This window comes from Phodopus roborovskii, unplaced genomic scaffold (genome assembly GCF_943737965.1).
Source record: "Phodopus roborovskii unplaced genomic scaffold, PHOROB, whole genome shotgun sequence".
Lineage (NCBI taxonomy): Eukaryota > Metazoa > Chordata > Mammalia > Rodentia > Cricetidae > Phodopus > Phodopus roborovskii.
The window spans coordinates 71,241-88,709 of record NW_026126218.1 but is presented as its reverse complement, the minus strand read 5'-3'; the positions used below and the strand labels follow the sequence as shown (position 1 = coordinate 88,709).

The 17,469-nt window shown below is 41.6% G+C and overlaps 1 long non-coding RNA gene across 9 annotated transcripts in view; it reads left to right on the top strand.

Moving 5' to 3' along the window:
• The window catches only part of LOC127218625 (uncharacterized), a 41,058-nt gene extending 24,632 nt beyond the window's left edge, over positions 1-16,426 (top strand). For 3 of the 9 annotated variants that reach the window (XR_007834215.1, XR_007834219.1, XR_007834213.1), the window contains exon 4: positions 3,907-4,071. This is a non-coding gene — a long non-coding RNA (uncharacterized LOC127218625). Of the gene's footprint in view, positions 1-1,947; positions 2,175-2,677; positions 2,831-3,007; positions 3,159-3,906; positions 4,072-15,230; positions 15,458-15,963; positions 16,117-16,294 lie in introns of those variants that run through there. The other 6 variants (XR_007834218.1, XR_007834223.1, XR_007834214.1 and 3 more) reach the window with 6 other exon arrangements.
• The last annotated feature ends 1,043 nt before the right edge of the window (positions 16,427-17,469 follow it).

Genomic DNA, 17,469 nt, shown 5'->3' with positions numbered 1-17,469 from the left:
GTGGAAGGACTTTAGAACTTTGTGCTAGAAAAGCCATTGAGTGTTGAGAGCTCAGTGGGACGTTCTGTAGGAGCTCGGGGAGATAAAAACGTTGAGAGCAGTGCAGAAGATGGAGGCCTGGCTTGGGAAATTTCAGAGGGAAAATTATAAAGACTATCAAGGCTGCCGTTTTGATGTAAGGTTCTGTGGTTCTGGCTAACTGGAACTGAAGAATCAGCTGTGATTAACAAGATACCTGAACCACTAAAGTGAAACCTTTCATTACTGGGATGGGCTACTTGATGGTCAGCTGGGGCTAAGAAATTAGCGGTGATTAAGAAGAGACCAGCATCATTAGTGGAGTCTGGGAAGGGGTTTCTTGTGACGCTCCAGAGGAGGCATAGTTGCACTTCGTGCTGGCAGCTGGACTTGGTAATGTGCAAGTGTAACCCAGGCAGTACTGGTTTCGAAGACATGAAGGGATCATGCAGAGCAGCTGAGGCTTGACACTGTGAGAGGCCGGGAAAGGTAGATGATGAAGGTGAAGGGCTGAAGAGAAGGGGTATTGCAGAGAAATTGAGGCTTGGTACCATAAGGGAGAGCCTAGGAGGCATTGGGGAAAGTGCAGCCCAGTTGCAGCGAGGGACCCAAGCTTTTGGAGATGCCAGGACCATGAGAAGACCACCAAAAACAGCAGCAGCCGCGGAACAGGGGCAGCTAGAGCTTAGAGGAAAAATCAAGAGAATGGAGCAGAACTGACCATAGCCCTTTGCTATGGTCAGGAGTGAATCCCAGATAATTGACGTTGAGTTATTTATATAAACTGTTGGAGTTTGATTTTGCTTGGTTCAGATTGCGATGGTACCTCTTGAAAAGGGATTTAATTTGATTTTGATTTTTAAAGGCGTCTATAGATTAAAGATGAACTTTGAAAAGGCGATTACATATTTAACGAGACTAAAATTTGATTTCATTTTTAAGGCCATATCATTTTAAGATTTATTTATTTACTCATTTATTTATTCTTTACAGTATTCTGCCAGCATGAATGCTTGCAGGCCAGAAGAGGGCACCAGATCCCATTCCAGAAGCTTGGGAGGCACCATGTGCTTGCTGGGAATTGAACCCCTGAAAGAGGTTCAACCAGCGCTTTAATCTCTGAACCCACTCTCCAGTCTAACAGTTCTGTTTTGAAATGCCTAACAGACAGAGCCTGTGAAAGCTTGTCTCTGGCACCCTGGCCTTTTGTATTTGATAGAGTAGATATAGCTGTTACCATGAATGGCATTTTGTAGGACTGTCACAATGCTGGTTTCTCTGAATATCCTCAAACTCTGCAGGTGCGATGCTACAGCAGTTACCAGAGATGCACCATAAGGATTGAGCAAAACACAATTCTATTCATTGTGGCGGTGTTTCTAGTATGCTATTACTTAAAGCACAAATCAAAAGAGGGGGAAATGCCCCACAACCAGATGCCAGGCACTTCGATTAATGTGGACTGCTCAGTTTTTAAAATGACACTTCTCAAAGCAGTCAGGGGCAACATGAAGGAAGATCCTTACAGAACTCAGGGAATCTGGATGGAGTTTATCTAAGTGGCTTCATAGCCCACTTGGTTGAGAAAGCTTGGCTTCTTCCACTTGTTTCACCTCTCATTTGCTTGACCCCTTTGTTCCCAGTGTATTTGATGATGAATGTACAAAAGTTAATAAACAATGTATACTATAAAGGATTACTCGTGGATAGATAATAGAGAATAAAGGCAGAAAGGAGCTCAGGCAGGGCAATTCTCATGCCACTACTAAGTTGATAGCCATAACATAAGGATCTACTAATCTGTAAGGGTCCACCTTCCAAGCCACCCTAACAACAGCATAAAGTCTACATGATTTACCTGCTGCATACTACAGAACGAAGCAAATTTCCCAATGTACTTCACTTCAATAATTTGTGTTTCTTTGACCCCTTTTCTAGATCTTCCCCAAGAAGTATGGGCTCGTTGCTTTCCTGTGTTGGTGACCTATTCCCTTTGACGATCCCTAGGAGGAGATGGGGCATAAGGATCCTCCAGGGGAATAGCTCACCACCACTGGACAACAGCCCTAGCCCTGGGGATTTCACTGAGACACTTTGCTGAGGCCAGCAAGGGAGATAAAGAGTCAAAGATAGCCACCCTACGTCAATCACAATAGGTAAGATTTCTGTGACAGTGTAATAAGTAACTATAATTATGATCTTGTTTCCCTACCGCAGCCAGCCTTTACTCATGTGCGTGCGTGTGTGCGTGCATGCGTGTGTGTGCAGGCGCGCGCCGCCCTGTCAGCTTGTACACCTGCACGCCAGAAGAACAGATCTCATTACAGATGGTTGTGCGCCACCATGTGGTAGCTGGGAATTGAACTCAGGACCTCTGGAAGAGTGGCCAGTGTTCTTAAGTGCTGAGTCATCTTTTCAACCCCACACTTGAGTTATATATCATTTTCCTGTCTGTGTCTGTTTTCATAAGAACAGCTTCCTGACTAACAGGGAGGCATTTTACTGTAAGGCTGTGAAGGTATGTGTGTGTGTGTGTGCGTGTGTGCGTGTGTGCGTGTGTGTGTGTGTGCGTGCGTGTGTGTGTGTGTGTGTGTAGGGTAGACCCGCACAGTGCAGTAGAGAACTGTAACTAAACTGTGCAAATGGTTCTTTCTTCTAGGACAAAAAGCTGCCACAGTAGTGGCACCGACATCACGAGCAAGTCGTTCTGTTTCATCTGCTTCTCAAAGTCCCTGGAAGCTCTGGAGGAGAAGCTTACCAGCTGTTTGCATACATCAAGATTCACTGTGCTACCCACAGGATAGAATATCCAGTGAGTAACTTTTTTTTTTTTCCCCTGCTAACATGAATGATGACAAACGCCTCTAACTACAAATGGAAACCTGACTGAAAATGATACAGACGTATCTATAGCAGACAAAATTTCAAGAACCAGGACCCTCTAGTACTTCTTACCTGACATTCACACAGCTTCTTTTGTTCTTTGTAGCTCCACCTACCAGGTCATCATCCTTCCCCAAAGCAGTACAGGAAGCTGCATCTTCAGCAGGATCATGAAGGGAAGCCAGCCTCATGAGCCAAGGACCAACATGCCTGCATCTTAAAACCACAACAGAATGAAGTAAGTTGCCAGCATTGCAGTCCTATGAGGGAGGATTAGCATCAGGCCGTGCTGGGTGGAGTGTGGGGTTCTTAATGTTATGTAAAGTAGGGCCAAATACGCATGGAGGATGATCAGGCTTCCACATTATTTATTACCAATTGGGTTCACAGCAGCCACTCAGATTCTAGTCTGGTCACCAGTGGCATCACACAGGAATACAGCCACAAGTTGCCTTTTTTTGGCTTGGTGTTCTACTGTTCTTAAGAGCCCATTTTCTTGAAATGATGGGGAAAGGGAATCTAACAATTAAAATACGCACTCACCTGTGACATGTGGCGCTTATGGAAATCAGAAAATCCATATAACAGAATGTTAAGTGGTGTTCATCCTGTGTTTAAATCTCCTGCTCATTGGTGGTATGGCCTTTGCCAATGTCCTCTCTGGTCAGAGTTGCCTGTTTGTGAAGGTCAATTGAAATCATTAATGAAAGTGCTTAATATAATGCCTGGCAAGTAAAACATATACCCTGGATTATCTTAAGTGAGTACAAACATTCTGTAGTGAGCAGAGCTGATATGCTTGTTTGGTTCTATGTTAAGGAGTTCCTTAACATAGTATAGAAGGGGATTACTGTGATCTACTAATATCAGGAGTAGTATAGGTAGTACCCGTATGCGAAGCAGCACTGTACTAATAGCCCTTTTTCTCCCCCCTTCCCTGTCTGGTCCCGCCCCCCCCCCTTGCCCTCTTACTGTTGAACTTTGCTTACTTCTTTCACTTGTAAGTGAGTGTGTGCTGTGCTGTGCGTTTGTTTTTTCATTGCTCTATTCATCTATTTCTTCCGTTCTTTGTCTGTCTAATTCTATGTGGCCATTTCACTCCTTGCTTTATGTCTTCCTAGCTTTGTGTGTCTAATTTTTTTTAATGTATATATTTCCTCCTTGTTTTGTATGTCCTTCTTTGCTTTGTATTGCTAATTTTCTTTGTGTCCATTTATTCCTTGCCATGTGTTGTATGTCTTTCTTCCTTGCTTGTATGTCTGTCTTCCATGCTCGGATGTCTTCTTGGCTTGTATCTTTCTTCGTTGCCTTGTATATCTTTCTTCTTTGCTTGTATTCTATGTCTTTCTCCCTGCCTGGTATTCTATGTCTTTCTCCTTTCCTTGTAGTCTATGTCTTTCTTCCTTTCCTTGTATTCTATGTCTTTCTCCTTTCCTTGTATTCTATGTCTTTCTCCTTTCCTTGTATTCTATGTCTTTCTCCTTTCCTTGTATTCTATGTCTTCTTTGCTTGTATGTCTTTGTCCCTGCCTTGTGTTCTATGTCTTTCTCCCTGCCTTGTATTCTATGTCTTCTTTGCTTGTATGTCTTTGTCCCTGCCTTGTATTCTATGTCTTTCTTCTTTCCTTGTATTCTATGTCTTTCTTCTTTCCTTGTGTTCTATGTCTTTCTCCCTGCCTTGTATTCTATGTCTTTCTTCTTTGCTTGTATGTCTTTGTCCCTGCCTTGTATTCTAAGTCTTTCTTCCTTTCCTTGTAGTCTATGTCTTTCTCCTTGAATTGTGTTGTGTCTTTCTCCCTTGCCTTGTATTCTATGTCTTTGTCCCTGCCTTGTATTCTATGTCTGTCTCCTTTCCTTGTAGTCTATGTCTTTCTCCCTGCCTTGTATTCTATGTCTTTCTTCTTTGCTTGTATGTCTTTCTCCCTGCCTTGTATTCTAAGTCTTTCTTCCTTTCCTTGTATTCTATGTCTTTCTTCTTTGCTTGTATGTCTTTCTCCCTGCCTTGTAGTCTATGTCTTTCTCCCTGCCTTGTATTCTATGTCTTTCTCCCTGGCCTTGTACGTCTTTCTTCCTTGCTTGCTCTGATGTCTATGCCTTCCTTATGTGTCTTTTCCTCTTCCATCTATAGTGTATCTTACCTTTTCCCATGTTTCTCTGCTAACCACTTCCTTGTAGAGTTTTGTCTTGTTTTCTCCTGGTGCCTGTGTGATCTTTCTGCTATTTCTATTCTTAGCGCACAATTCTCTTTATACTTTCTGCCCTTTTTTGGGCTGTTTTCTCTTTTTCCCTTCATAGCTGTGTGTCTTTGCTATTTGCATTACTCCATTGCTTTGTGCTTGTTTGTGTTACTTTCTCTTCTACTTCCCCCTTTTTACTCACTCTGAGCATTTTAGTGTCTTTAAAAGTCTGTGTCTCCCTCTCTTACTCTAATCTTCTCTTGGCTATGCTATTTCTTTGTGTGTGTGCCTATGTGCGTGTGCCTATGTGCGTGCGTGCGTGCGTGCTTGTGTGTGATCCCCTTCCCAATAGGCACAGAATCTCACCAGTGGAGCTGTTCCTCATGGCAGACTGACAGCACTTCGGTCAGGATTGAAGCAGAACTGAAATAAACACATGAAAAGGCCCAAAGTGGAAGACAGATGTTTTGTGACTTGCGACTTAAGGACCAAGGAACACAGAAGGCCTATCTGAGCTGGCTGGATGGACAGAGAATGCTGACAACCCATAGGAGAGAGGCTGCTTTTCTACAGGATGGACCCATATGAAGTCTAAGAACTGAGACCTGCGTCATAAGACACAAAACCCAAGCTAAGTCCAAGCTCAAGACCTAAGGACTCAAGCCTATATGGATAGAGACAAAAGGCTAGAAATTGGAGGCCTACGGCCTAAAACTCTGGAGGGATAGAATCCCCAAACCAGGGGAAATCTGAAGATGAGATCCCCCTAACTTTCATACTGTTAAACCCTCTTCTCTTGGACATTCTCAGCGTTCCCTTTTATTTCTTAGATTTCCATTTAAGCCAGATTTGCTTGAGGTGTACATTTCAATGTTGTCATTTACTATAAAGGGACAAGCTTTTAGAATGATAGTATTGTACAGGCGTCAATCTATAGTCTGTTTTAAACTTGATTTATCCATTTGTTAATTTTTTTAATGTTTTCAAACTTCCATTTCTCTTCACATCTGCTCCATGTGAGAGAGAGAACAAAATCCAGCCAGTAGTTTCTAGTTTGACTTTCGGTATTCCCCTAGAAGCAAGCATCCATACAGATGCTGTACTTCTTCTGTCCTCCCTAACTCAGAAGCCCTAATATGAGGAAGGAAAGCATCAGACTGTTAGAGGAGAACAGGACCAGGCTATCTAGATAAATATGAAGACCTGCTTCAGACCAATGAGAAGAATTAGACAAGCAATACGCAAGTGTGCAGACTTTCTGAGAAGGATCAGCCAGCATCACCTTCCTTCTTTGGGCTTAGGTCAGCACGGTATGGATTTCTCATAATGAATGGTAGCAGTGATTAGGTTTGGGAGTGACCGAGGTCTGAATTCCCTGCTCATTGTGGTGGCCAAGTAATTTGGTGGAGTTCATTGAATCTACTCCTGGGTTTAACACCCACCTTTAGGATTAATGATGAGTGAGTTTGGGTACTGTTTAATAGGCTTCACGTTTCTCCTGCCCCCTTTAAGAGGGAACTTGACTTAAATGACTGATACAACACAGGAGAAAAAAAAAAGTCACATCATCATAGCACATTGGCAGCCATGCATACTTAACCTTTGAAAATGTAATTTGAGCTTTTCCTGTAAGGAGTCAGACTATAAATACCTGAGGCTTTCTGGGCTGTTGGTCTCAGTCGCATATTCTCCAAAAAGGAAAAAGGAAAAGCAAAAACAAAACAAAACAAAAACCAAAACCTTTTCAAAAGGCCAGTTGCCTGAACTTGACCAAGCCATCATACAAATGCCAGGGAATGTCTGAGTAACAGTATTTTCCTTCTCTATGCCTATCTTTGTGCTGAGCACTAAGGAAGTGATGCTTAATTGTGGTCACTTCCAGGTAACATGAAGATGTTACCAGGTACATAAAAATGGATAATTATAAACCGTAAAGCACACTAAAACTCCTAAGTCAGTGTTGCATGAATACATGTTACCTAGTACATGCATTCTATTAGTCTATTTGCTATGGGTACAAAGATTTCTGTAGGCATAACGAGTAAACAACATGCTTTGTAAAAAAAAAAAAAAATACTATGGCATAATCTATATACTTAAGGCCAATGTGTTTCTACTGCTTTGATGATTTTCAGTAAAATACATTATACGAGATAGCAGACAAGAAAACACATGGAAACTGATTTTAAATTAAAAAATATGCTACAAATGCAAGTGACTACCCTATTGTGATCACCTGATAATTTGCAAAATATCCTAATCACTCAGCACCAGGAATAAGAGGGACATTTTTTTTTAAAAAGAACACAGGAAAGTGCTTTGTAAACTAAAGCACTGTACAATCGTCAATAGCTCTATGTGCATGAATGAATGAATGAATGAATACTAACCCCCTCCCTATATGTTAGGTTTTGTGTTAGGTACAGGAAACCTAAGATAAATTGTCGTTAAGTAACTCTGCCATGAAGTACGAATGTTTACATTCTATACTATGTCCAAGGAATGAGATAATGCTTACTTGAATCAGTCAAGACTTTAGTGATGAGGGCAAGCTAACACAAGAACATTTGCCCTGGTAATGGAGGAAAATGTTATGGCTGTATATACCTTCTTAGCCATAAAGTACTACAGAAATGTAAGACAATACATGTTTTCTATAGAAACAAAACTGCCTATAAAACAGGCATGGTCACTACAAAATTCTCATTGTACTCTTGGCCTACGATGAGAAGGATAGTATAAATAGTTAGCAAGCTGGGTGTAGCATATGCTGAGGAGTTCAGGCAGCTAAAGCAGCAGGACCGCTTGAGCGCAGACATTTGAGGCTAGCCCTGGAACGCAGTGAGGTTAAATGCCTGCTGAATGAATATAACAATATTGATTACCTATACATGGTATATTCTTTCTTATGGGTACCGGAGAAATACACAGACTTACATTTCGGTGTACCCAAAGTTGAAAGTAATGTATATGTTGGCATTTTATGAACTTTGCGGTACCATATAAACATAACAATTCATTTTCTTATTTGGTACCAATTTCCAGGCTTTTAAAATTCTGTCACATGTATTATACTGTGCAAATAAAGCAAATAACTGTTCAACACTGTGAACATGAGGCACTCAGCATCGGATGAATGCAAGACTTGAGTGGCAATCACTTATTACAAAATAGTTAATTATAATTTGTAAGGTGCCGTATGTGCCTAGTAGTCAGTTAGTTGCCTTTATCCCCAGACACTGGGAATACCAAAACTCATTATCACTATTATTATCTACAACATTATTGCCCACAACAGTGGGGCTTTATGATGTCTGCATTTCTACAAGTCAGGACCTTACTGTGGGCTTCATCCATGGACAGTGACAACTTTCTGAGTTTCTTCATAGCTAAAACTTACTCAGGATACTTACCATCTAATGTATGTATTTTACTGTGTTATGTGCTGTCCAGAGATTGCTTTCTCTCATGAAGTACTCACAGGACATGTGAGATCTAGACCGAAACTGTACTTAACTTCAGTGATTTGTATATCGCGGTGTGCTAAATGTTGAGATAAGGATACTTCCCTGCTGCCTTGACTGAAGAGATGGGGGAAAAAGTTTTGGTTGCTTTTTTCCATCCAGTTTCTTAAATGTCGACTACTGCTCCTGCAGATAAATTAGAACCTGCCAGTAAAGGTGTGAAAAGAAAGGCCCAGAGTCAGGCCTGAATGTCAGGGAACAGAAGGACAAGAAGGAGCCAGAGCATCAGATGCTACGTACTTGATGTGGTCCAGAACCTCCCAAAATAGAAGTATTGGCTGAGGACCAAACACCCAGAGCATGAGGTTGTGAAGGACATTTCACATTCAAACCGTAATATCTAATAAAAACATATATACATGCTAATATATATATCATATGCTAATCTAGGTCCTAAAGCTACAATGTAAGGCGGACCTACTGTAAAGGGCAGTAGCAATCACCAACCTGCTGAGGAGGAGACACCAAGACATAGTCTCATTCACTGTACAGCTCAAGCTGGTTCTAGTTGGTGATAATCTGTTACACACTCTCGAGTGCTGAGATTACAGATGTGTGTACCTATGCCCAGCCTATAGAATATATCTAATTACTGAGTAAATAATATTTTAGTAGCTACTAGCTGCTTGCTTGGAGGTGCTATGCTTGATGAATTAGTTAAATAGGTCTGGTATAGTAGAACCAATGACTTGACCTAGAGATTAAAAAAAAAAAAAAAAAAAAAAAAAAAAAAAAATCAAGGCCACGATTCATTCAACATAAGACATCCCTAGCTAAGAAAGCGCCAAAGGTCATTTGCTCACTGGCTTAGTTTAAAGCCAGGATAAGAGAAGGTAAACTCTGTCCTTTCATTCAAAGTGTTTCAAAGGAGGATCAAGATGAAATCAGTGATTTCAAAGGTATTTATTTATTTAGTGTGACTTACAGGTGCCTTGAAAGGCAGAGTGATGCTCTTCATTAAAAAGAAATATTAGCTCAAACGTTTTCTAGACTGAAACACATTTGCTTTTTAATTGACTCAGGTTAGAATATAGGAGGAATGTTACTATTCATTCATTTTCTTCATCTACTTTACACGTAATTGCATCTAACGCCTTCATTTGGCTCGTGCGATGTAAAATACATAAACAAATAGGCATACGTTCCCAGGGAACTGCTGAACTTTGGGTCTGCTTTATGGGTAGTGGCATGACTCAGTCCCCAAGGAACAAGTAGCATAACTCCTCATGCTCATCTATTCACTGGCCACTACAATGGACAGGAGGAAGCTGGGCTTTGTAGTAAGTAAGCCTGCTCTTAAAGTTGTGAGCCCTCTGCTAAAAAACAAATAAAAACCAAAAATAAATAAATAAATAAATAAATAAATAAAAACAAAAAACAAAAAGCCCTCTTAAATATTCTAGCCCATGACTTACTTTTACCTATGACCGTGACCACTACTGGTCAGGAAGGATAACAGACAGCCACCTAGTTCCCCAACTTCTGTCTTAGTATTATCCCTGGAAAAACAGTCTGTCTTTGAATGGCAGCAGGCTTTGAAATACGTCTACAAATTTTGTCTGTCTTCAAGCTTTTTACCTTTTAAACATTCCAAAGCATAAACTGACGGAATAGATCTCTTTCATAGAGTCAGATAGCATACATCAATTTTCAAAATGTTTTCCTTCCTGTAAAAGATGTACTCAAGGCGGATTGCTACAGTAAAATAATGCCAGTGGATGAAAATAACATAAAATTTTAGCATGCTTGCATAAAATTTGAGAATAAAATTGGAAACAACCAGAAAATTGGAGGAAAGAAAGACTATCAAAAAAAGAACTTTGAAAAAAAGCCTCTACAAGAGGGCTGACTGTGATTGACCTTTTCTATTTTTTTTTTTTTTTCTCTCACTCACAGAGGGTGGGACAGGAGGAAGAGTGAAGGAAAAGGTCAAATCTATGTCTAAAGACCTGCTTACCTTTGTTCTCAATTGGTCCTAAGAACATTACTGTTATATGGAACCTAAATTGGGACTGCTTGTTCTTTGCTTTAATGCAGTTCCAATAACTAAACAATGTTGAGAAGAGGTATCAAATTATTAACATTTCGAAAATGTATTTTCATCTAAATGGTTTTCAGCTAAGCCTTGAGTTAGATAGGAATGAAACATATTAATTTAATCAATGTGATTTCTTTATCCAAATTGCCTTAAAGCTTAAGTCACAATTTGCTGTAAGGGGGCTTATTCACTGTAGCCCATACTTATACATACTTATAAAGTATTAGACTGTACTTTGCTTGGCAAGCCAATGTTGACACACAAAGGAAAGAGTAGAAGGAGCCAGGTTGAAGAGGTCTGGGAGTTTTTTGTTTGTTTTGTTTTTATTAAAACTAAATTGGGCATCACACAGCTAAAGTGTTACTAATGTTAGCTTTAAATTCATGGGATTGGCTGGACTCAGTAACATCCCTTTGTATGGGTAAGGATGGGGGCTACATTCCTGTAAAGTGCAAAGAAAAAAATAACTAAAAGCTTTCCTTTCACAGTTTCTGCCATCAACATGACTACCGATTAAGCAAAAACAAGGAGCATCTTAATTATCATCTGCTTTGGTTGCATAAACGAACTTGTAAATAAATCTATTGATGTTAAAGACAATATCGTCATCTTCCCAACCAACTATAAAAGGGTTCTTATACCAAAAGGCATGGAAGATACTTGGACTTGTGAGCTGATGTGGAATCCAGAACTTTTTGTGACTTTTGAGGATCAAAAAAATGCTGCTTAGCATCAACCAATGACTACCATAAAGCAATCTAAAGTCACATACATGTCATAACAAGCCAGGGGGTGGGTGCGGGTGGGTGCGGGTGGATGAGGGGAGTTTGTTGTCAAATAAAATGATTTGTTTTGAAAACATTGAGTTTGTATGTGATAATTTCTTCCCTTAACATTTAGAAAACTGAGGGCTGGAGAGATGGCTCAGCAGACCCAGAGGACCTGGGTTCAATTCCCAGCACCCACATGGTGGCTCACAACGAGATCTGACAGCCTCACCCGGACAGACATATATGCAGGCAAACCAACATTACTCAGAGAAATAAGTTAATTAAAAAATAAAATCTAGAAAACTATTTTATGCATGGGTACTTTGCATGTCTGTGCATCAGGAATGGGTGTTGTTCCCTTGGAGGCCAGAAGAGGGAGACGTATCCCAAGGAATGGAGTTAGAAGCACCACCTTGTGGGTAGCAGAGATATAACCTGGGTTTCCTGGAAGAGAGGTTAGTGCTTTTTAACTGCTGGGCCATCTTTCTGCCACCACCACTTACCCTCCCACCCTTTTTTTGAAAGATAGGGTTTCATGTAGCCAAAGCTAGTCCGCCTCCAAGTCCCATGTAGCCAGAATGATCCTCTTGTGTTAGGATTACAGGCTTGCACGACCATGTTAGTTTTTAACTTAAAGGCCTTCCCTTCTTCATTATGCTAGTTAATCTCCTACAGAATGAATGGGTCTCACTATGTAGCCCTGGCTACCTGGTTGGCCTGGAATCCATGTAAACCACGCTGGCCTCAAATCCATACAGAGCCACCTACCACTGACTCAAGAGTGCTGGCATTAAAGGCCTGGGTCACCAAGTCTAGCCAGTTTTTTTGTTTGTTGGTTTTGGTTTTTGTTTTTATTTGTTTTTGTTGTTGTTTTTAAACACAAGTACTCTAATCATCCTGTTTGGCTGATTTGTGATCTCATTTCTTATAGCTTAACTTGTTTGGAGGAGGGATACTAAGAACACAAATCCAATAAAATTGAGAAGCAAAATATTATTGAGTATAAAGAATAGGTAGAGTAAGTATAAATATTGGTAAGATTGTGGAAATGAAAAAGCATACTGTTGAGGTATAAATCCCTGAGTAGAGGAAAGGGCCTCCAATACTCCTAGAATTCTAAATGACAAAATTGCCTCATATAAGCCTCTCTGGCCCATTGGATGGAAATGAAAACCCTATTTTATTGTCTAGGCTGGTCAAGGTGTCTCTCCATATAGAATGGGCTCCGCTAAGTCAGTTTGTGCATTAGTGATAGACCTTGAACCCATTGCCAGTGGCCTCATATATTGTCCCAGTTGCACCATTGTCGCCTATATTAAGGGAGTCTACTTTGATCTTATGCAGGCTCCCCACTTGTCAGACCTGAGTCAGTGATCTCTTACTAGCTCTGGTCAGCTGATTCTGTGGGTTTCCCCATCAAGGTCTTGACTCCTTTGATCATATTTTCGCTCCTCCCTCCTTTACTCTGATTGCGCGCTAGGAGCTTGGCCCATCTGCTTTTATCTGTTTCTGGAAAAGGGTTCTAGCTTCTCTGGGGTTATGCACTGTTTGTAGGCTAGGTATCTTTTGCTTTATGTCCGGTATCCACTTATGAGTGAGTACATACTATGTTTTGTGTTACCTCCCTTAGGATAGTTTTTTCTAGTTCTGGCCATTGTTTGTGTGAGGCAACAACATTTTACCTGAAATCTGTTTACCCAGTACGAACATAAGGAGCCAATGAAGACACAAAGCCTTATTTATCTACAATCTGGTTGGTAGGAAGAGGTAGACAAGTCCTGCAAAGGAGCCTGGGTGAGTGAGGTGCAAAAGTTTGTGGTGTCAGTGTAGTGGAACATTGCTGTGACAGACCTGACTACATGTTTTGGGAGGATCGTGGAAGGACTTTAGAACTTTGTGCTAGAAAAGCCATTGAGTGTTGAGAGCTCAGTGGGACGTTCTGTAGGAGCTCGGGAGATAAAAACGTTGGAGAGCAGTGCAGAAGATGGAGGCCTGGCTTGGGAAATTTCAGAGGGAAAATTATAAAGACTATCAAGGCTGCCGTTTTGATGTAAGGTTCTGTGGTTCTGGCTAACTGGAACTGAAGAATCAGCTGTGATTAACAAGATACCTGAACCACTAAAGTGAAACCTTTCATTACTGGGATGGGCTACTTGATGGTCAGCTGGGGCTAAGAAATTAGCGGTGATTAAGAAGAGACCAGCATCATTAGTGGAGTCTGGGAAGGGTTTCTTGTGACGCTCCAGAGGAGGCATAGTTGCACTTCGTGCTGGCAGCTGGACTTGGTAATGTGCAAGTGTAACCCAGGCAGTACTGGTTTCGAAGACATGAAGGGATCATGCAGAGCAGCTGAGGCTTGACACTGTGAGAGGCCGGGAAAGGTAGATGATGAAGGTGAAGGGCTGAAGAGAAGGGGTATTGCAGAGAAATTGAGGCTTGGTACCATAAGGAGAGCCTAGGAGGCATTGGGGAAAGTGCAGCCCAGTTGCAGCGAGGGACCCAAGCTTTTGGAGATGCCAGGACCATGAGAAGACCACCAAAAACAGCAGCAGCCGCGGAACAGGGGCAGCTAGAGCTTAGAGGAAAAATCAAGAGAATGGAGCAGAACTGACCATAGCCCTTTGCTATGGTCAGGAGTGAATCCCAGATAATTGACGTTGAGTTATTTATATAAACTGTTGGAGTTTGATTTTGCTTGGTTCAGATTGCGATGGTACCTCTTGAAAAGGGATTTAATTTGATTTTGATTTTTAAAGGCGTCTATAGATTAAAGATGAACTTTGAAAAGGCGATTACATATTTAACGAGACTAAAATTTGATTTCATTTTTTAAGGCCATATCATTTTAAGATTTATTTATTTACTCATTTATTTATTCTTTACAGTATTCTGCCAGCATGAATGCTTGCAGGCCAGAAGAGGGCACCAGATCCCATTCCAGAAGCTTGGGAGGCACCATGTGCTTGCTGGGAATTGAACCCCTGAAAGAGGTTCAACCAGCGCTTTAATCTCTGAACCCACTCTCCAGTCTAACAGTTCTGTTTTGAAATGCCTAACAGACAGAGCCTGTGAAAGCTTGTCTCTGGCACCCTGGCCTTTTGTATTTGATAGAGTAGATATAGCTGTTACCATGAATGGCATTTTGTAGGACTGTCACAATGCTGGTTTCTCTGAATATCCTCAAACTCTGCAGGTGCGATGCTACAGCAGTTACCAGAGATGCACCATAAGGATTGAGCAAAACACAATTCTATTCATTGTGGCGGTGTTTCTAGTATGCTATTACTTAAAGCACAAATCAAAAGAGGGGGAAATGCCCCACAACCAGATGCCAGGCACTTCGATTAATGTGGACTGCTCAGTTTTTAAAATGACACTTCTCAAAGCAGTCAGGGGCAACATGAAGGAAGATCCTTACAGAACTCAGGGAATCTGGATGGAGTTTATCTAAGTGGCTTCATAGCCCACTTGGTTGAGAAAGCTTGGCTTCTTCCACTTGTTTCACCTCTCATTTGCTTGACCCCTTTGTTCCCAGTGTATTTGATGATGAATGTACAAAAGTTAATAAACAATGTATACTATAAAGGATTACTCGTGGATAGATAATAGAGAATAAAGGCAGAAAGGAGCTCAGGCAGGGCAATTCTCATGCCACTACTAAGTTGATAGCCATAACATAAGGATCTACTAATCTGTAAGGGTCCACCTTCCAAGCCACCCTAACAACAGCATAAAGTCTACATGATTTACCAGCTGCATACTACAGAACGAAGCAAATTTCCCAATGTACTTCACTTCAATAATTTGTGTTTCTTTGACCCCTTTTCTAGATCTTCCCCAAGAAGTATGGGCTCGTTGCTTTCCTGTGTTGGTGACCTATTCCCTTTGACGATCCCTAGGAGGAGATGGGGCATAAGGATCCTCCAGGGGAATAGCTCACCACCACTGGACAACAGCCCTAGCCCTGGGGATTTCACTGAGACACTTTGCTGAGGCCAGCAAGGGAGATAAAGAGTCAAAGATAGCCACCCTACGTCAATCACAATAGGTAAGATTTCTGTGACAGTGTAATAAGTAACTATAATTATGATCTTGTTTCCTACCGCAGCCAGCCTTTACTCATGTGCGTGCGTGTGTGCGTGCATGCGTGTGTGTGCAGGCGCGCGCCGCCCTGTCAGCTTGTACACCTGCACGCCAGAAGAACAGATCTCATTACAGATGGTTGTGCGCCACCATGTGGTAGCTGGGAATTGAACTCAGGACCTCTGGAAGAGTGGCCAGTGTTCTTAAGTGCTGAGTCATCTTTTCAACCCCACACTTGAGTTATATATCATTTTCCTGTCTGTGTCTGTTTTCATAAGAACAGCTTCCTGACTAACAGGGAGGCATTTTACTGTAAGGCTGTGAAGGTATGTGTGTGTGTGTGCGTGTGTGTGCATGTGTGCGTGTGTGTGCGTGTGTGTGCGTGTGTGTGTGTGTGTGTGTGTGTAGGGTAGACCCGCACAGTGCAGTAGAGAACTGTAACTAAACTGTGCAAATGGTTCTTTCTTCTAGGACAAAAAGCTGCCACAGTAGTGGCACCGACATCACGAGCAAGTCGTTCTGTTTCATCTGCTTCTCAAAGTCCCTGGAAGCTCTGGAGGAGAAGCTTACCAGCTGTTTGCATACATCAAGATTCACTGTGCTACCCACAGGATAGAATATCCAGTGAGTAACTTTTTTTTTTTTTCCCCTGCTAACATGAATGATGATAAACGCCTCTAACTACAAATGGAAACCTGACTGAAAATGATACAGACGTATCTATAGCAGACAAAATTTCAAGAACCAGGACCCTCTAGTACTTCTTACCTGACATTCACACAGCTTCTTTTGTTCTTTGTAGCTCCACCTACCAGGTCATCATCCTTCCCCAAAGCAGTACAGGAAGCTGCATCTTCAGCAGGATCATGAAGGGAAGCCAGCCTCATGAGCCAAGGACCAACATGCCTGCATCTTAAAACCACAACAGAATGAAGTAAGTTGCCAGCATTGCAGTCCTATGAGGGAGGATTAGCATCAGGCCGTGCTGGGTGGAGTGTGGGGTTCTTAATGTTATGTAAAGTAGGGCCAAATACACATGGAGGATGATCAGGCTTCCACATTATTTATTACCAATTGGGTTCACAGCAGCCACTCAGATTCTAGTCTGGTCACCAGTGGCATCACACAGGAATACAGCCACAAGTTGCCTTTTTTTGGCTTGGTGTTCTACTGTTCTTAAGAGCCCATTTTCTTGAAATGATGGGGAAAGGGAATCTAACAATTAAAATACGCACTCACCTGTGACATGTGACTTTACCCTGGGTGAAATTCTAACATATATAGGGCACAGGATAACTAACCTGTATGCCAAAACCCAACAGAAGTCTTTTAACTACTAGAGACCCAAGATTGTGCATATAAGGTTCATAGCAAAGGGAGAAATGACAGAAAAATTACATATATAAAGATATGGGAGTCATGGCAAGAAGTTCTTCTGCCAATAGATATAACAAACTCCCTGACTGGAGAGTACATTTTCACTGCCCCCAGTATCTTAAGGACAAAGCCACTGTGCTGGCCACTGGACCAAGAGAAAGAACACCCCCTAACCTTGCAGGTGCGCTAAACATTCCCACCTTCCTTTTAATTTATTATATCTACAGTGGTCTGCTTGCATATCTGCAGGGCACAAGGGGGCACCAGACACATGGATGTGAGCTACCTTGCTATTGCTGGGAATAAAACCATCAGAAGAGCAGGCAGTGCCCTTAACAGCTGAGCCATCTCTCCAGCCCAAAGCCAGCCTTCTAAAACTGTGTACTGTATGAAACCTCTGTAACCCTGGAAATCTTATGGGCTGAGACTAGCAGTCTCAAACCTCCCTTTCCGTTTAAAAACCTTTTGCAGTTGTAAGCAGGCAACTTACTCTTCTCTAATAGTGAGTTGCCACCCGGTTCTGTTCTTAGCAATAAAAATATTTTGCTTTTATAGTATGCAGTTCTCCCTTGGAGGTTGATGAATCCTGGAAGGAACAAC